Raw genomic sequence first — 14,937 nt, forward strand, 5'->3', positions numbered from 1 at the left:
TGTATATTTGATAAACTCCAATGTAAAGTTTTTCCATTTGCGGTCCTGATATAAAATGCAATTTTCAACACAATAACTTTGTCACTTTTTGTCTCATGAAGCTGTAAAATATCTTAAAATGTTATCCAGAGTCTAAGCTTTCCGACGGTGTCTTCAGATTGACCGAGCAAAGTCGCATTCTTGAGATATTGTTGCAAACACAAAGTCATCTCGTTAATTAGTTTGTATTTTAAGTTTTTGATTTTATTTTTCAACCTCAGCAAAACTTACAGGATACTCTAGCATTTTACCCGCGTCTAGTTGAATTTATAAAGTTAAAACCTCAAAGCAAAGTTTAGTTCATGGTAGGTTGCAATTGCTTTAGCTTATTCTTCAAAAACAAATCGGCTAAAAGCACCTTTACGTCAATAATACTAAAGTAACGTTTAAATTAAAGTTAAATCAAATTTTTTATTAAATAAAAATAAGTTTAAGTCAAAGTATTTAAAAATATTGAATATAAAAATGTAAAAATTTATGCTTTGAATCAAATATACTTAAAAAAAGTTTGTTTAAAAATTAATTTTACACTAACAGATATCTAGCAATAAACATATACAACTACATCTATACTAGTTAACAAATAATCCAACTATTTTTTTCAATAATGTTCTTTATTCTGTTGATTCTCTTTAAAACTGTACCTAAAGTTCTTACAACCATCTTTATATAGATTTGTTACGCATGATTGCACAAGAAATTTAGAGAGAAGCTCTTCGTTCTGGATGATTGACTTTGTTTTCTTACGTGTCGAAACAAAAAAAATTGCAAGTAAAGCGGATCATCTATCACACTGCTTCTTTTTTGAAAAAAGTTTTATAAAACTATTTTTATAATAGTTTTACCTGTTTTTTGATAAAGATCTATATGTATCAAAAACCTGTTGTCTAATAAATGTAGAAGCATGCGTTTTTATTCAATGTTTATTTTTAGTTAGTTAGTTAATATTATATATATTTTTTAGTTAGTAGACATACATAAAAATAAGATTTTATAAAGATATTAATTTGTTCAAAGTAAATTGATATATATTTTATAGTGTTTAAAATGAAATAAAATTAAACCTTACTTATGTTGTTTTTTTGTCTTCGTCCAACTAAGAAACTTTTTTTGAGAAACATCATAAAATATTCAGACAATAAAATAATTTCAAAACATTTTTAACTTTATATCTGTGTTGACGACCCAGATATTTAGTATTCAAAACCAATTAAAGTAAAAGCCATTTTTGTATATTTCATACACTCCAATGTAAAGTTTTTCCATTTGCGGTCCTGATATAAAATGCAATTTTCAACACAATAACTTTGTCACTTTTTGTCTCATGAAGCTGTAAAATATCTTAAAATGTTATTTAGAGTCTAAGCTTTCCGACGGTGTCTTCAGATTGACCGAGCAAAGTCGCATTCTTGAGATATTGTTGCAAACACAAAGTCATCTCGTTAATTAGTTTGTATTTTAAGTTTTTGATTTTATTTTTCAACCTCAGCAAAACTTACAGGATACTCTAGCATTTTACCCGCGTCTAGTTGAATTTATAAAGTTAAAACCTCAAAGCAAAGTTTAGTTCATAGTAGGCTGCAATTGCTTTAGCTTATTCTTCAAAAACAAATCGGCTAAAAGCACCTTTACGTCAATAATACTAAAGTTACGTTTAAATTAAAGTAAAATTAAATTTTTTATTAAATAAAAATAAGTTTAAGTCAAAGTATTTAAAAAAATTGAATATAAAAATGTAAAAATTTATGCTTTGAATCAAATATACTTAAAAAAAGTTTGTTTAAACATTAATTTTACACTAACAGATATCTAGCAATAAACATATACAACTACATCTATACTAGTTAACAAATAATCCAACTATTTTTTTCAATAATGTTCTTTATTCTGTTGATTCTCTTTAAAACTGTACCTAAAGTTCTTACAACCATCTTTATATAGATTTGTTACGCATGATTGCACAAGAAATTTAGAGAGAAGCTCTTCGTTCTGGATGATTGACTTTGTTTTCTTACGTGTCGAAACAAAAAAAAATGCAAGTAAAGCGGATCATCTATCACACTGCTTCTTTTTTGAAAAAAGTTTTATAAAACTATTTTTATAATAGTTTTACCTGTTTTTTGATAAAGATCTATATGTATCAAAAACCTGTTGTCTAATAAATGTAGAAGCATGCGTTTTTATTCAATGTTTATTTTTAGTTAGTTAGTTAATATTATATATATTTTTTAGTTAGTAGACATACATAAAAATAAGATTTTATAAAGATATTAATTTGTTCAAAGTAAATTGATATATATTTTATAGTGTTTAAAATGAAATAAAATTAAACCTTACTTATGTTGTTTTTTTGTCTTCGTCCAACTAAGAAACTTTTTTTGAGAAACATCATAAAATATTCAGACAATAAAATAATTTCAAAACATTTTTAACTTTATATCTGTGTTGACAACCCAGATATTTAGTATTCAAAACCAATTAAAGTAAAAGCCATTTTTGTATATTTCATACACTCCAATGTAAAGTTTTTCCATTTGCGGTCCTGATATAAAATGCAATTTTCAACACAATAACTTTGTCACTTTTTGTCTCATGAAGCTGTAAAATATCTTAAAATGTTATCCAGAGTCTAAGCTTTCCGACGGTGTCTTCAGATTGACCGAGCAAAGTCGCATTCTTGAGATATTGTTGCAAACACAAAGTCATCTCGTTAATTAGTTTGTATTTTAAGTTTTTGATTTTATTTTTCAACCTCAGCAAAACTTACAGGATACTCTAGCATTTTACCCGCGTCTAGTTGAATTTATAAAGTTAAAACCTCAAAGCAAAGTTTAGTTCTTAGTAGGCTGCAATTGCTTTAGCTTATTCTTCAAAAACAAATCGGCTAAAAGCACCTTTACGTCAATAATACTAAAGTTACGTTTAAATTAAAGTAAAATTAAATTTTTTATTAAATAAAAATAAGTTTAAGTCAAAGTATTTAAAAAAATTGAATATAAAAATGTAAAAATTTATGCTTTGAATCAAATATACTTAAAAAAAGTTTGTTTAAACATTAATTTTACACTAACAGATATCTAGCAATAAACATATACAACTACATCTATACTAGTTAACAAATAATCCAACTATTTTTTTCAATAATGTTCTTTATTCTGTTGATTCTCTTTAAAACTGTACATAAAGTTCTTACAACCATCTTTATATAGATTTGTTACGCATGATTGCACAAGAAATTTAGAGAGAAGCTCTTCGTTCTGGATGATTGACTTTGTTTTCTTACGTGTCGAAACAAAAAAAATTGCAAGTAAAGAGGATCATCTATCACACTGCTTCTTTTTTGAAAAAAGTTTTATAAAACTATTTTTATAATAGTTTCACCTGTTTTTTGATAAAGATCTATATGTATCAAAAACCTGTTGTCTGATAAATGTAGACGCATGCGTTTTTTTTCAATGTTTATTTTTAGTTAGTTAGTTAATATTATATATATTTTTTAGTTAGTAGACATACATAAAAATAAGATTTTATAAAGATATTAATTTGTTCAAAGTAAATTAATATATATTTTATAGTGTTTAAAATGAAATAAAATTAAACCTTCCTTATGTTGTTTTTTTGTCTTCGTCCAACTAAGAAACTTTTTTTGAGAAACATCAAAAAATATTCAGACAATTAAATAAATTCAAAACATTTTTAACTTTATATCTGTGTTGACAACCCAGATATTTAGTATTCAAAACCAATAAAAGTAAAAGCCATTTTTGTATATTTCATACACTCCAATGTAAAGTTTTTCCATTTGCGGTCCTGATATAAAATGCATTTTTCTATTCACAATAACTTTGTCATTTTTTGTCTCATGAAGCTGTAAAATATCTTAAAATGTTATCCAGAGTCTAAGCTTTCCGACGGTGTCTTCAGATTGACCGAGCAAAGTCGCATTCTTGAGATATTGTTGCAAACACAAAGTCATCTCGTTAATTAGTTTGTGTTTAAAGTTTTTGATTTTATTTTTCAACCTCAGCAAAACTTACAGGATACTCTAGCATTTTACCCGCGTCTAGTTGAATTTATAAAGTTAAAACCTCAAAGCAAAGTTTAGTTCATGGTAGGTTGCAATTGCTTTAGCTTATTCTTCAAAAACAAATCGGCTAAAAGCACCTTTACGTCAATAATACTAAAGTAACGTTTAAATTAAAGTTAAATCAAATTTTTTATTAAATAAAAATAAGTTTAAGTCAAAGTATTTAAAAATATTGAATATAAAAATGTAAAAATTTATGCTTTGAATCAAATATACTTAAAAAAAGTTTGTTTAAAAATTAATTTTACACTAACAGATATCTAGCAATAAACATATACAACTACATCTATACTAGTTAACAAATAATCCAACTATTTTTTTCAATAATGTTCTTTATTCTGTTGATTCTCTTTAAAACTGTACCTAAAGTTCTTACAACCATCTTTATATAGATTTGTTACGCATGATTGCACAAGAAATTTAGAGAGAAGCTCTTCGTTCTGGATGATTGACTTTGTTTTCTTACGTGTCGAAACAAAAAAAATTGCAAGTAAAGCGGATTATCTATCACACTGCTTCTTTTTTGAAAAAAGTTTTATAAAACTATTTTTATAATAGTTTTACCTGTTTTTTGATAAAGATCTATATGTATCAAAAACCTGTTGTCTAATAAATGTAGAAGCATGCGTTTATATTCAATGTTTATTTTTAGTTAGTTAGTTAATATTATATATATTTTTTAGTTAGTAGACATACATAAAAATAAGATTTTATAAAGATATTAATTTGTTCAAAGTAAATTGATATATATTTTATAGTGTTTAAAATGAAATAAAATTAAACCTTACTTATGTTGTTTTTTTGTCTTCGTCCAACTAAGAAACTTTTTTTGAGAAACTTCATAAAATATTCAGACAATAAAATAATTTCAAAACATTTTTAACTTTATATCTGTGTTGACAACCCAGATATTTAGTATTCAAAACCAATAAAAGTAAAAGCCATTTTTGTATATTTCATACACTCCAATGTAAAGTTTTTCCATTTGCGGTCCTGATATAAAATGCATTTTTCTATTCACAATAACTTTGTCATTTTTTGTCTCATGAAGCTGTAAAATATCTTAAAATGTTACCCAGAGTCTAAGCTTTCCGACGGTGTCTTCAGATTGACCGAGCAATATCGCATTCTTGAGATATTGTTGCAAACACAAAGTCATCTCGTTAATTAGTTTGTGTTTAAAGTTTTTGATTTTATTTTTCAACCTCAGCAAAACTTACAGGATAGTCTAGCATTTTACCCGCGTCTAGTTGAATTTATAAAGTTAAAACCTCAAAGCAAAGTTTAGTTAATGGTAGGTTGCAATTGCTTTAGCTTATTCTTCAAAAACAAATCGGCTAAAAGCACCTTTACGTCAATAATACTAAAGTTACGTTTAAATTAAAGTAAAATCAAATTTTTTATTAAATAAAAATAAGTTTAAGTCAAAGTATTTAAAAAAATTGAATATAAAAATGGAAAAATTTATGCTTTGAATCAAATATACTTAAAAAAAGTTTGTTTAAAAATTAATTTTACACTAACAGATATCTTGCAATAAACATATACAACTACAACTATACTAGTTAACAAATAATCCAGTTACTTTTCTTCAATTCAAAGTTCTTTATTCTGTTGATTCTCTTTACAACTGTACATAAAATTCTTACAACCATCTGTTATATATATTTGTTACGCATGATTGCACATGAAATTTAGAGAGAAGCTCTTCGTTCTGGATGATTGACTTTGTTTTCTTACGTGTCCAAACAAAAAAAAAATGGCAAGTAAAGCGGATCATGTATCACACTGCTTCTTTTTTGAAAAAAGTTTTATAAAACTATTTTTATAATAGTTTTACCTGTTTTTTGATAACGATCTATATGTATCAAAAAACTGTTGTCTGATAAATGTAGACGCATGCGTTTTTTTTCAATGTTTATTTTTAATTAGTTAGTTAATATTATATATATTTTTTAGTTAGTAGACATACATAAAAATAAGATTTTATAAACATATTAATTTGTTCAAAGTAAATTGATATATATTTTATAGTTTTTAAAATGAAATAAAATTAAACCTTACTTATGTTGTTTTTTTGTCTTCGTCCTACTAAGAAACTTTTTTTGAGAAACATCATAAAATATTCAGACAATAAAATAATTTCAAAACATTTTTAACTTTATATCTGTGTTGACAACCCAGATATTTAGTATTCAAAACCAGTAAAAGTAAATGCCATTTTTGTATATTTGATAAACTCCAATGTAAAGTTTTTCCATTTGCGACCCTGATATAAAATGCAATTTTCTATTCACAATAACTTTGTCATTTTTTGTCTCATGAAGCTGTAAAATATCTTAAAATGTTATCCAGAGTCTAAGCTTTCCGACGGTGTCTTCAGATTGACCGAGCAAAGTCGCATTCTTGAGATATTGTTGCAAACACAAAGTCATCTCGTTGATTAGTTTATGTTTGAAAATTTTGATTTTATTTTTCAACCTCAGCAAAACTTACAGGATACTCTAGCATTTTACCCGCGTCTGGTTTTATTTATAAAGTTAAAACCTCAAAGCAAAGTTTAGTTCATGGTAGGTTGCAATTGCTTTAGCTTATTCTTCAAAAACAAATCGGCTAAAAGCACCTTTACGTCAATAATACTAAAGTTACGTTTAAATTAAAGTAAAATAAAATTTTTTATTAAATAAAAATAAGTTTAAGTCAAAGTATTTAAAAAAATTGAACATAAAAATGTAAAAATTTATGCTTTGAATCAAATATACTTAAAAAAAGTTTGTTTAAACATTAATTTTACACTAACAGATATCTAGCAATAAACATATACAATTACATCTATACTAGTTAACAAATAATCCAACTATTTTTTTCAATAATGTTCTTTATTCTGTTGATTCTCTTTAAAACTGTACATAAAGTTCTTACAACCATCTTTATATAGATTTGTTACGCATGATTGCACAAGAAATTTAGAGAGAAGCTCTTCGTTCTGGATGATTGACTTTGTTTTCTTACGTGTCGAAACAAAAAAAATTGCAAGTAAAGCGGATCATCTATCACACTGCTTCTTTTTTGAAAAAAGTTTTATAAAACTATTTTAATAATAGTTTTACCTGTTTTTTGATAAAGATCTATATGTATCAAAAACCTGTTGTCTAATAAATGTAGACGCATGCGTTTTTATTCAATGTTTATTTTTAGTTAGTTAGTTAATATTATATATATTTTTTAGTTAGTAGACATACATAAAAATAAGATTTTATAAAGATATTAATTTGTTCAAAGTAAATTGATATATATTTTATAGTGTTTAGAATGAAATAAAATTAAACCTTACTTATGTTGTTTTTTTGTCTTCGTCCAACTAAGAAACTTTTTTTGAGAAACATCATAAAATATTCAGACAATAAAATAATTTCAAAACATTTTTAACTTTATATCTGTGTTGACAACCCAGATATTTAGTTTTCAAAACCAATTAAAGTAAAAGCCATTTTTGTATATTTCATACACTCCAATGTAAAGTTTTTCCATTTGCGGTCCTGATATAAAATGCATTTTTCTATTCACAATAACTTTGTCATTTTTTGTCTCATGAAGCTGTAAAATATCTTAAAATGTTACCCAGAGTCTAAGCTTTCCGACGGTGTCTTCAGATTGACCGAGCAATGTCGCATTCTTGAGATATTGTTGCAAACACAAAGTCATCTCGTTAATTAGTTTGTGTTTAAAGTTTTTGATTTTATTTTTCAACCTCAGCAAAACTTACAGGATACTCTAGCATTTTACCCGCGTCTGGTTGAATTTCTAAAGTTAAAACCTCAAAGCAAAGTTTAGTTCATGGTAGGTTGCAATTGCTTTAGCTTATTCTTCAAAAACAAATCGGCTAAAAGCACCTTTACGTCAATAATACTAAAGTTACGTTTAAATTAAAGTAAAATCAAATTTTTTATTAAATAAAAATAAGTTTAAGTCAAAGTATTTAGAAAAATTGAATATAAAAATGGAAAAATTTATGCTTTGAATCAAAAATACTTAAAAAAAGTTTGTTTAAAAATTAATTTTACACTAACAGATATCTTGCAATAAACATATACAACTACAACTATACTAGTTAACAAATAATCCAGTTACTTTTTTTCAATTCAAAGTTCTTTATTCTGTTGATTCTCTTTACAACTGTACATAAAATTCTTACAACCATCTGTTATATATATTTGTTACGCATGATTGCACATGAAATTTAGAGAGAAGCTCTTCGTTCTGGATGATTGACTTTGTTTTCTTACGTGTCCAAACAAAAAAAAAATGGCAAGTAAAGCGGATCATGTATCACACTGCTTCTTTTTTGAAAAAAGTTTTATAAAACTATTTTTATAATAGTTTTACCTGTTTTTTGATAACGATCTATATGTATCAAAAAACCGTTGTCTGATAAATGTAGACGCATGCGTTTTTTTTCAATGTTTATTTTTAGTTAGTTAGTTAATATTATATATATTTTTTAGTTAGTAGACATACATAAAAATAAGATTTTATAAAGATATTAATTTGTTCAAAGTAAATTAATATATATTTTATAGTGTTTAAAATTAAATAAAATTAAACCTTACTTATGTTGTTTTTTTGTCTTCGTCCAACTAAGAAACTTTTTTTGAGAAACATCATAAAATATTCAGACAATAAAATAATTTCAAAACATTTTTAACTTTATATCTGTGTTGACAATCCAGATATTTAGTATTCAAAACCAATAAAAGTAAAAGCCATTTTTGTATATTTCATACACATTTGCGGTCCTGATATAAAATGCATTTTTCTATTCACAATAACTTTGACATTTTTTATCTCATGAAGCTGTAAAATATCTTAAAATGTTATCCAGAGTCTAAGCTTTCCGACGGCGTCTTCAGATTGACCGAGCAAAGTCGCATTCTTGAGATATTGTTGCAAACACAAAGTCATCTCGTTAATTAGTTTGTGTTTAAAGTTTTTGATTTTATTTTTCAACCTCAGCAAAACTTACAGGAAACTCTAGCATTTTACCCGCGTCTAGTTAAATTATTAAAGTTAAAACCTCAAAGCAAAGTTTAGTTCATGGTAGGTTGCAATTGCTTTAGCTTATTCTTCAAAAACAAATCGGCTAAAAGCACCTTTACGTCAATAATACTAAAGTTTCGTTTAAATTAAATTAAAATCAAATTTTTTATTAAATAAAAATAAGTTTAAGTCAAAGTATTTAAAAAAATTGAATATAAAAATGTAAAAATTTATGCTTTGAATCACATATACTTAAAAAAAGTTTGTTTAAACATTAATTTTACACTAACAGATATCTTGCAATAAACATATACAACTACAACTATACTAGTTAACAAATAATCCAGTTATTTTTTTTCAATTCAAAGTTCTTTATTCTGTTGATTCTCTTTACAACTGTACATAAAGTTCTTACAACCATCTTTATATAGATTTGTTACGCATGATTGCACAAAAAATTTAGAGAGAAGCTCTTCGTTCTGGTTGATTGACTTTGTTTTCTTACGTGCCCAAACAAAAAAAAAATGGCAAGTAAAGCGGATCATCTATCACACTGCTTCTTTTTTTAAAAAAGTTTTATAAAACTATTTTTATAATAGTTTTACCTGTTTTTTTACAAAGATCTATATGTATCAAAAAACTGTTGTCTAATAAATCTAGACGCATGGGTTTTTTTTCAATGTTTATTTTTAATTAGTTAGTTAATATTATATATATTTTTTAGTTAGTAGACATACATAAAAATAAGATTTTATAAACATATTAATTTGTTCAAAGTAAATTGATATATATTTTATAGTGTTTAGAATGAAATAAAATTAAACCTTACTTATGTTGTTTTTTTGTCTTCGTCCAACTAAGAAACTTTTTTTGAGAAACATCATAAAATATTCAGACAATAAAATAATTTCAAAACATTTTTAACTTTATATCTGTGTTGACAACCCAGATATTTAGTTTTCAAAACCAATTAAAGTAAAAGCCATTTTTGTATATTTCATACACTCCAATGTAAAGTTTTTCCATTTGCGGTCCTGATATAAAATGCATTTTTCTATTCACAATAACTTTGTCATTTTTTGTCTCATGAAGCTGTAAAATATCTTAAAATGTTACCCAGAGTCTAAGCTTTCCGACGGTGTCTTCAGATTGACCGAGCAAAGTCGCATTCTTGAGATATTGTTGCAAACACAAAGTCATCTCGTTAATTAGTTTGTGTTTAAAGTTTTTGATTTTATTTTTCAACCTCAGCAAAACTTACAGGAAACTCTAGCATTTTACCCGCGTCTAGTTAAATTATTAAAGTTAAAACCTCAAAGCAAAGTTTAGTTCATGGTAGGTTGCAATTGCTTTAGCTTATTCTTCAAAAACAAATCGGCTAAAAGCACCTTTACGTCAATAATACTAAAGTTACGTTTAAATTAAATTAAAATCAAATTTTTTATTAAATAAAAATAAGTTTAAGTCAAAGTATTTAAAAAAATTGAATATAAGAATGTAAAAATTTATGCTTTGAATCACATATACTTAAAAAAAGTTTGTTTAAACATTAATTTTACACTAACAGATATCTTGCAATAAACATATACAACTACAACTATACTAGTTAACAAATAATCCAGTTATTTTTTTTCAATTCAAAGTTCTTTATTCTGTTGATTCTCTTTACAACTGTACATAAAGTTCTTACAACCATCTTTATATAGATTTGTTACGCATGATTGCACAAAAAATTTAGAGAGAAGCTCTTCGTTCTGGTTGATTGACTTTGTTTTCTTACGTGTCCAAACAAAAAAAAAATGGCAAGTAAAGCGGATCATCTATCACACTGCTTCTTTTTTTAAAAAAGTTTTATAAAACTATTTTTATAATAGTTTTACCTGTTTTTTTACAAAGATCTATATGTATCAAAAAACTGTTGTCTAATAAATCTAGACGCATGGGTTTTTTTTCAATGTTTATTTTTAATTAGTTAGTTAATATTATATATATTTTTTAGTTAGTAGACATACATAAAAATAAGATTTTATAAAGATATTAATTTGTTCAAAGTAAATTGATATATATTTTATAGTGTTAAAATTAAATAAAATTAAACCTTACTTATGTTGTTATTTTGTCTTCGTCCAATTAAGAAACTTTTTTTGAGAAACATCATAAAATATTCAGACATTAAAATAATTTCAAAACATTTTTAACTTTATATCTGTGTTGACAACCCAGATATTTAGTATTCAAAACCAGTAAAAGTAAATGCCATTTTTGTATATTTGATAAACTCCAATGTAAAGTTTTTCCATTTGCGACCCTGATATAAAATGCAATTTTCTATTCACAATAACTTTGTCATTTTTTGTCTCATGAAGCTGTAAAATATCTTAAAATGTTATCCAGAGTCTAAGCTTTCCGACGGTGTCTTCAGATTGACCGAGCAAAGTCGCATTCTTGAGATATTGTTGCAAACACAAAGTCATCTCGTTGATTAGTTTATGTTTGAAAATTTTGATTTTATTTTTCAACCTCAGCAAAACTTACAGGATAGTCTAGCATTTTACCCGCGTCTGGTTTTATTTATAAAGTTAAAACCTCAAAGCAAAGTTTAGTTCATGGTAGGTTGCAATTGCTTTAGCTTATTCTTCAAAAACAAATCGGCTAAAAGCACCTTTACGTCAATAATACTAAAGTTACGTTTAAATTAAAGTAAAATAAAATTTTTTATTAAATAAAAATAAGTTTAAGTCAAAGTATTTAAAAAAATTGAACATAAAAATGTAAAAATTTATGCTTTGAATCAAATATACTTAAAAAAAGTTTGTTTAAACATTAATTTTACACTAACAGATATCTAGCAATAAACATATACAATTACATCTATACTAGTTAACAAATAATCCAACTATTTTTTTCAATAATGTTCTTTATTCTGTTGATTCTCTTTAAAACTGTACATAAAGTTCTTACAACCATCTTTATATAGATTTGCTACGCATGATTGCACAAGAAATTTAGAGAGAAGCTCTTCGTTCTGGATGATTGACTTTGTTTTCTTACTTGTCGAAACAAACAAAATTGCAAGTAAAGCGGATCATCTATCACACTGCTTCTTTTTTGAAAAAAGTTTTATAAAACTATTTTTATAATAGTTTTACCTGTTTTTTGATAAAGATCTATATGTATCAAAAACCTGTTGTCTAATAAATGTAGACGCATGCGTTTTTATTGAATGTTTATTTTTAGTTAGTTAGTTAATATTATATATATTTTTTAGTTAGTAGACATACATAAAATTAAGATTTTATAAAGATATTAATTTGTTCAAAGTAAATTGATATATATTTTATAGTGTTTAAAATGAAATAAAATTAAACCTTACTTATGTTGTTTTTTTGTCTTCGTCCAACTAAGAAACTTTTTTTGAGAAACATCATAAAATATTCAGACAATAAAATAATTTCAAAACATTTTTAACTTTATATCTGTGTTGACGCCCCAGATATTTAGTTTTCAAAACCAATTAAAGTAAAAGCCATTTTTGTATATTTCATACACTCCAATGTAAAGTTTTTCCATTTGCGGTCCTGATATAAAATGCATTTTTCTATTCACAATAACTTTGTCATTTTTTGTCTCATGAAGCTGTAAAATATCTTAAAATGTTCCCCAGAGTCTAAGCTTTCCGACGGTGTCTTCAGATTGACCGAGCAAAGTCGCATTCTTGAGATATTGTTGCAAACACAAAGTCATCTCGTTAATTAGTTAGTGTTTAAAGTTTTTGATTTTATTTTTCAACCTCAGCAAAACTTACAGGATACTCTAGCAATTTACCCGCGTCTAATTGAATTTATAAAGTTAAAACCTAAAAGCAAAGTTTAGTTTATGGTAGGCTGCAATTTCTTTAGCTTATTCTTCAAAAACAAATCGGCTAAAAGCACCTTAACGTCAATAATACTAAAGTTACATTAAAATTAAAGTAAAATTTATTTTTTATTAAATAAAAATAAGTTTTAGTCAAAGTATTTAAAAAAATTGAACATAAAAATGTAAAAATTTATACTTTGAATCAAATATACTTAAAAAAAGTTTGTTTAAACATTAATTTTACACTAACAGATATCTTGCAATAAACATATACAATTACAACTATACTGGTTAACAAATAATCCAGTTATTTTTTTTCAATAATGTTCTTTATTCTGTTGATTCTCTTTACAACTGTACATAAAGTTCTTACAACCATCTTTATATAGATTTGTTACGCATGATTGAATATAAAATTTAGAGAGAAGCTCTTCGTTCTGGATGATTGACTTTGTTTTCTTACGTGTCCAAACTAAAAAAAATGGCAAGTAAAGCAGATCATCTATCATACTGCTTCTTTTTTGAAAAAAGTTTTATAAAACTATTTTTATAATAGTTTTACCTGTTTTTTGATAAAGATCAATATGCATCAAAAACTGTTGTCTGAAAAATGTAGACGCATGCTTTTTTTTTTTCAATGTTTATTTTTAGTTAGTAAGTTAATATGATATATATTTTTTAGTTTGTAAATATATATGAAAATAAGATTTTATAAAGATATTAATTTGTTCAAAGTAAATTGATATATATTTTATAGTGTTTAAAATGAAATAAAATTAAACCTTACTTATGTTGTTTTTTTGTCTTCGTCCAACTAAGAAACTTTTTTTGAGAAACATCATAAAATATTCAGACATTAAAATAATTTCAAAACATTTTTAACTTTATATCTGTGTTGACAACCCAGATATTTAGTATTCAAAACCAATAAAAGTAAAAGCAATTTTTGTATATTTCATACACTCCAATGTAAAGTTTTTCCATTTGCGGTCCTTATATAAAATTCAATTTTATATTCACAATGACTTTGTCATTTTTTGTCTCATGAAGCTGAAAAATATTTTAAAATGTTACCCAGAGTCTAAGCTTTCCGACGGTGTCTTCAGATTGACCGAGCAAAGTCGCATTCTTGAGATATTGTTGCAAACACAAAGTCAATATCGTTAATTAGTTTGTGTTTAAAGTTTTTGATTTTATTTTTCAACCTCAGCAAAACTTACAGGATACTCTAGCATTTTACCCGCGTCTGGTTGAATTTATAAAGTTAAAACCTCAAAGCAAAGTTTAGTTCATTGTAGGCTGCAATTGCTTTAGCTTATTCTTGAAAAACAAATCGGCTAAAAGCACCTTTACGTCAATAATACTAAAGTTACGTTTAAGTTAAAGTAAAATTAAATTTTTTATTAAATAAAAATAAGTTTAAGTCAAAGTATTTAAAAAAATTGAACATAAAAATGTAAAAATTTATGCTTTGAATCAAATATACTTAAAAAAAGTTTGTTTAAAAATTAATTTTACGCTAACAGATATCTTGCAATAAACATATACAACTACAACTATACTAGTTAACAAATAATCCAGTTATTTTTTTTCATTTCAAAGTTCTTTATTGTGTTGATTCTCTTTACAAATGTACATAAAGTTCTTACAACCATCTTTATATAGATTTGTTACGCATGATTGCACATGAAATTTAGAGAGAAGCTCTTCGTTCTGGATGATTGACTTTGTTTTCTTACGTGTCCAAACAAAAAAAATGGCAAGTAAAGCGGATCATCTATCACATTGTTTCTTTTTTAAAAAAAAATGTTTTATAAAACTATTTTTATAATAGTTTTACCTGTTTTTTGATAAAGATTTATATGTATCAAAAAACTGTTGTCTGATAAATGTAGACGCATGCGTTTTTTTTCAAT

This window comes from Thalia democratica, chromosome 1 (genome assembly GCF_965202585.1).
Source record: "Thalia democratica chromosome 1, ktThaDemo2.hap1.1, whole genome shotgun sequence".
In the NCBI taxonomy this organism is placed as follows: Eukaryota; Metazoa; Chordata; class Thaliacea; order Salpida; family Salpidae; genus Thalia; species Thalia democratica.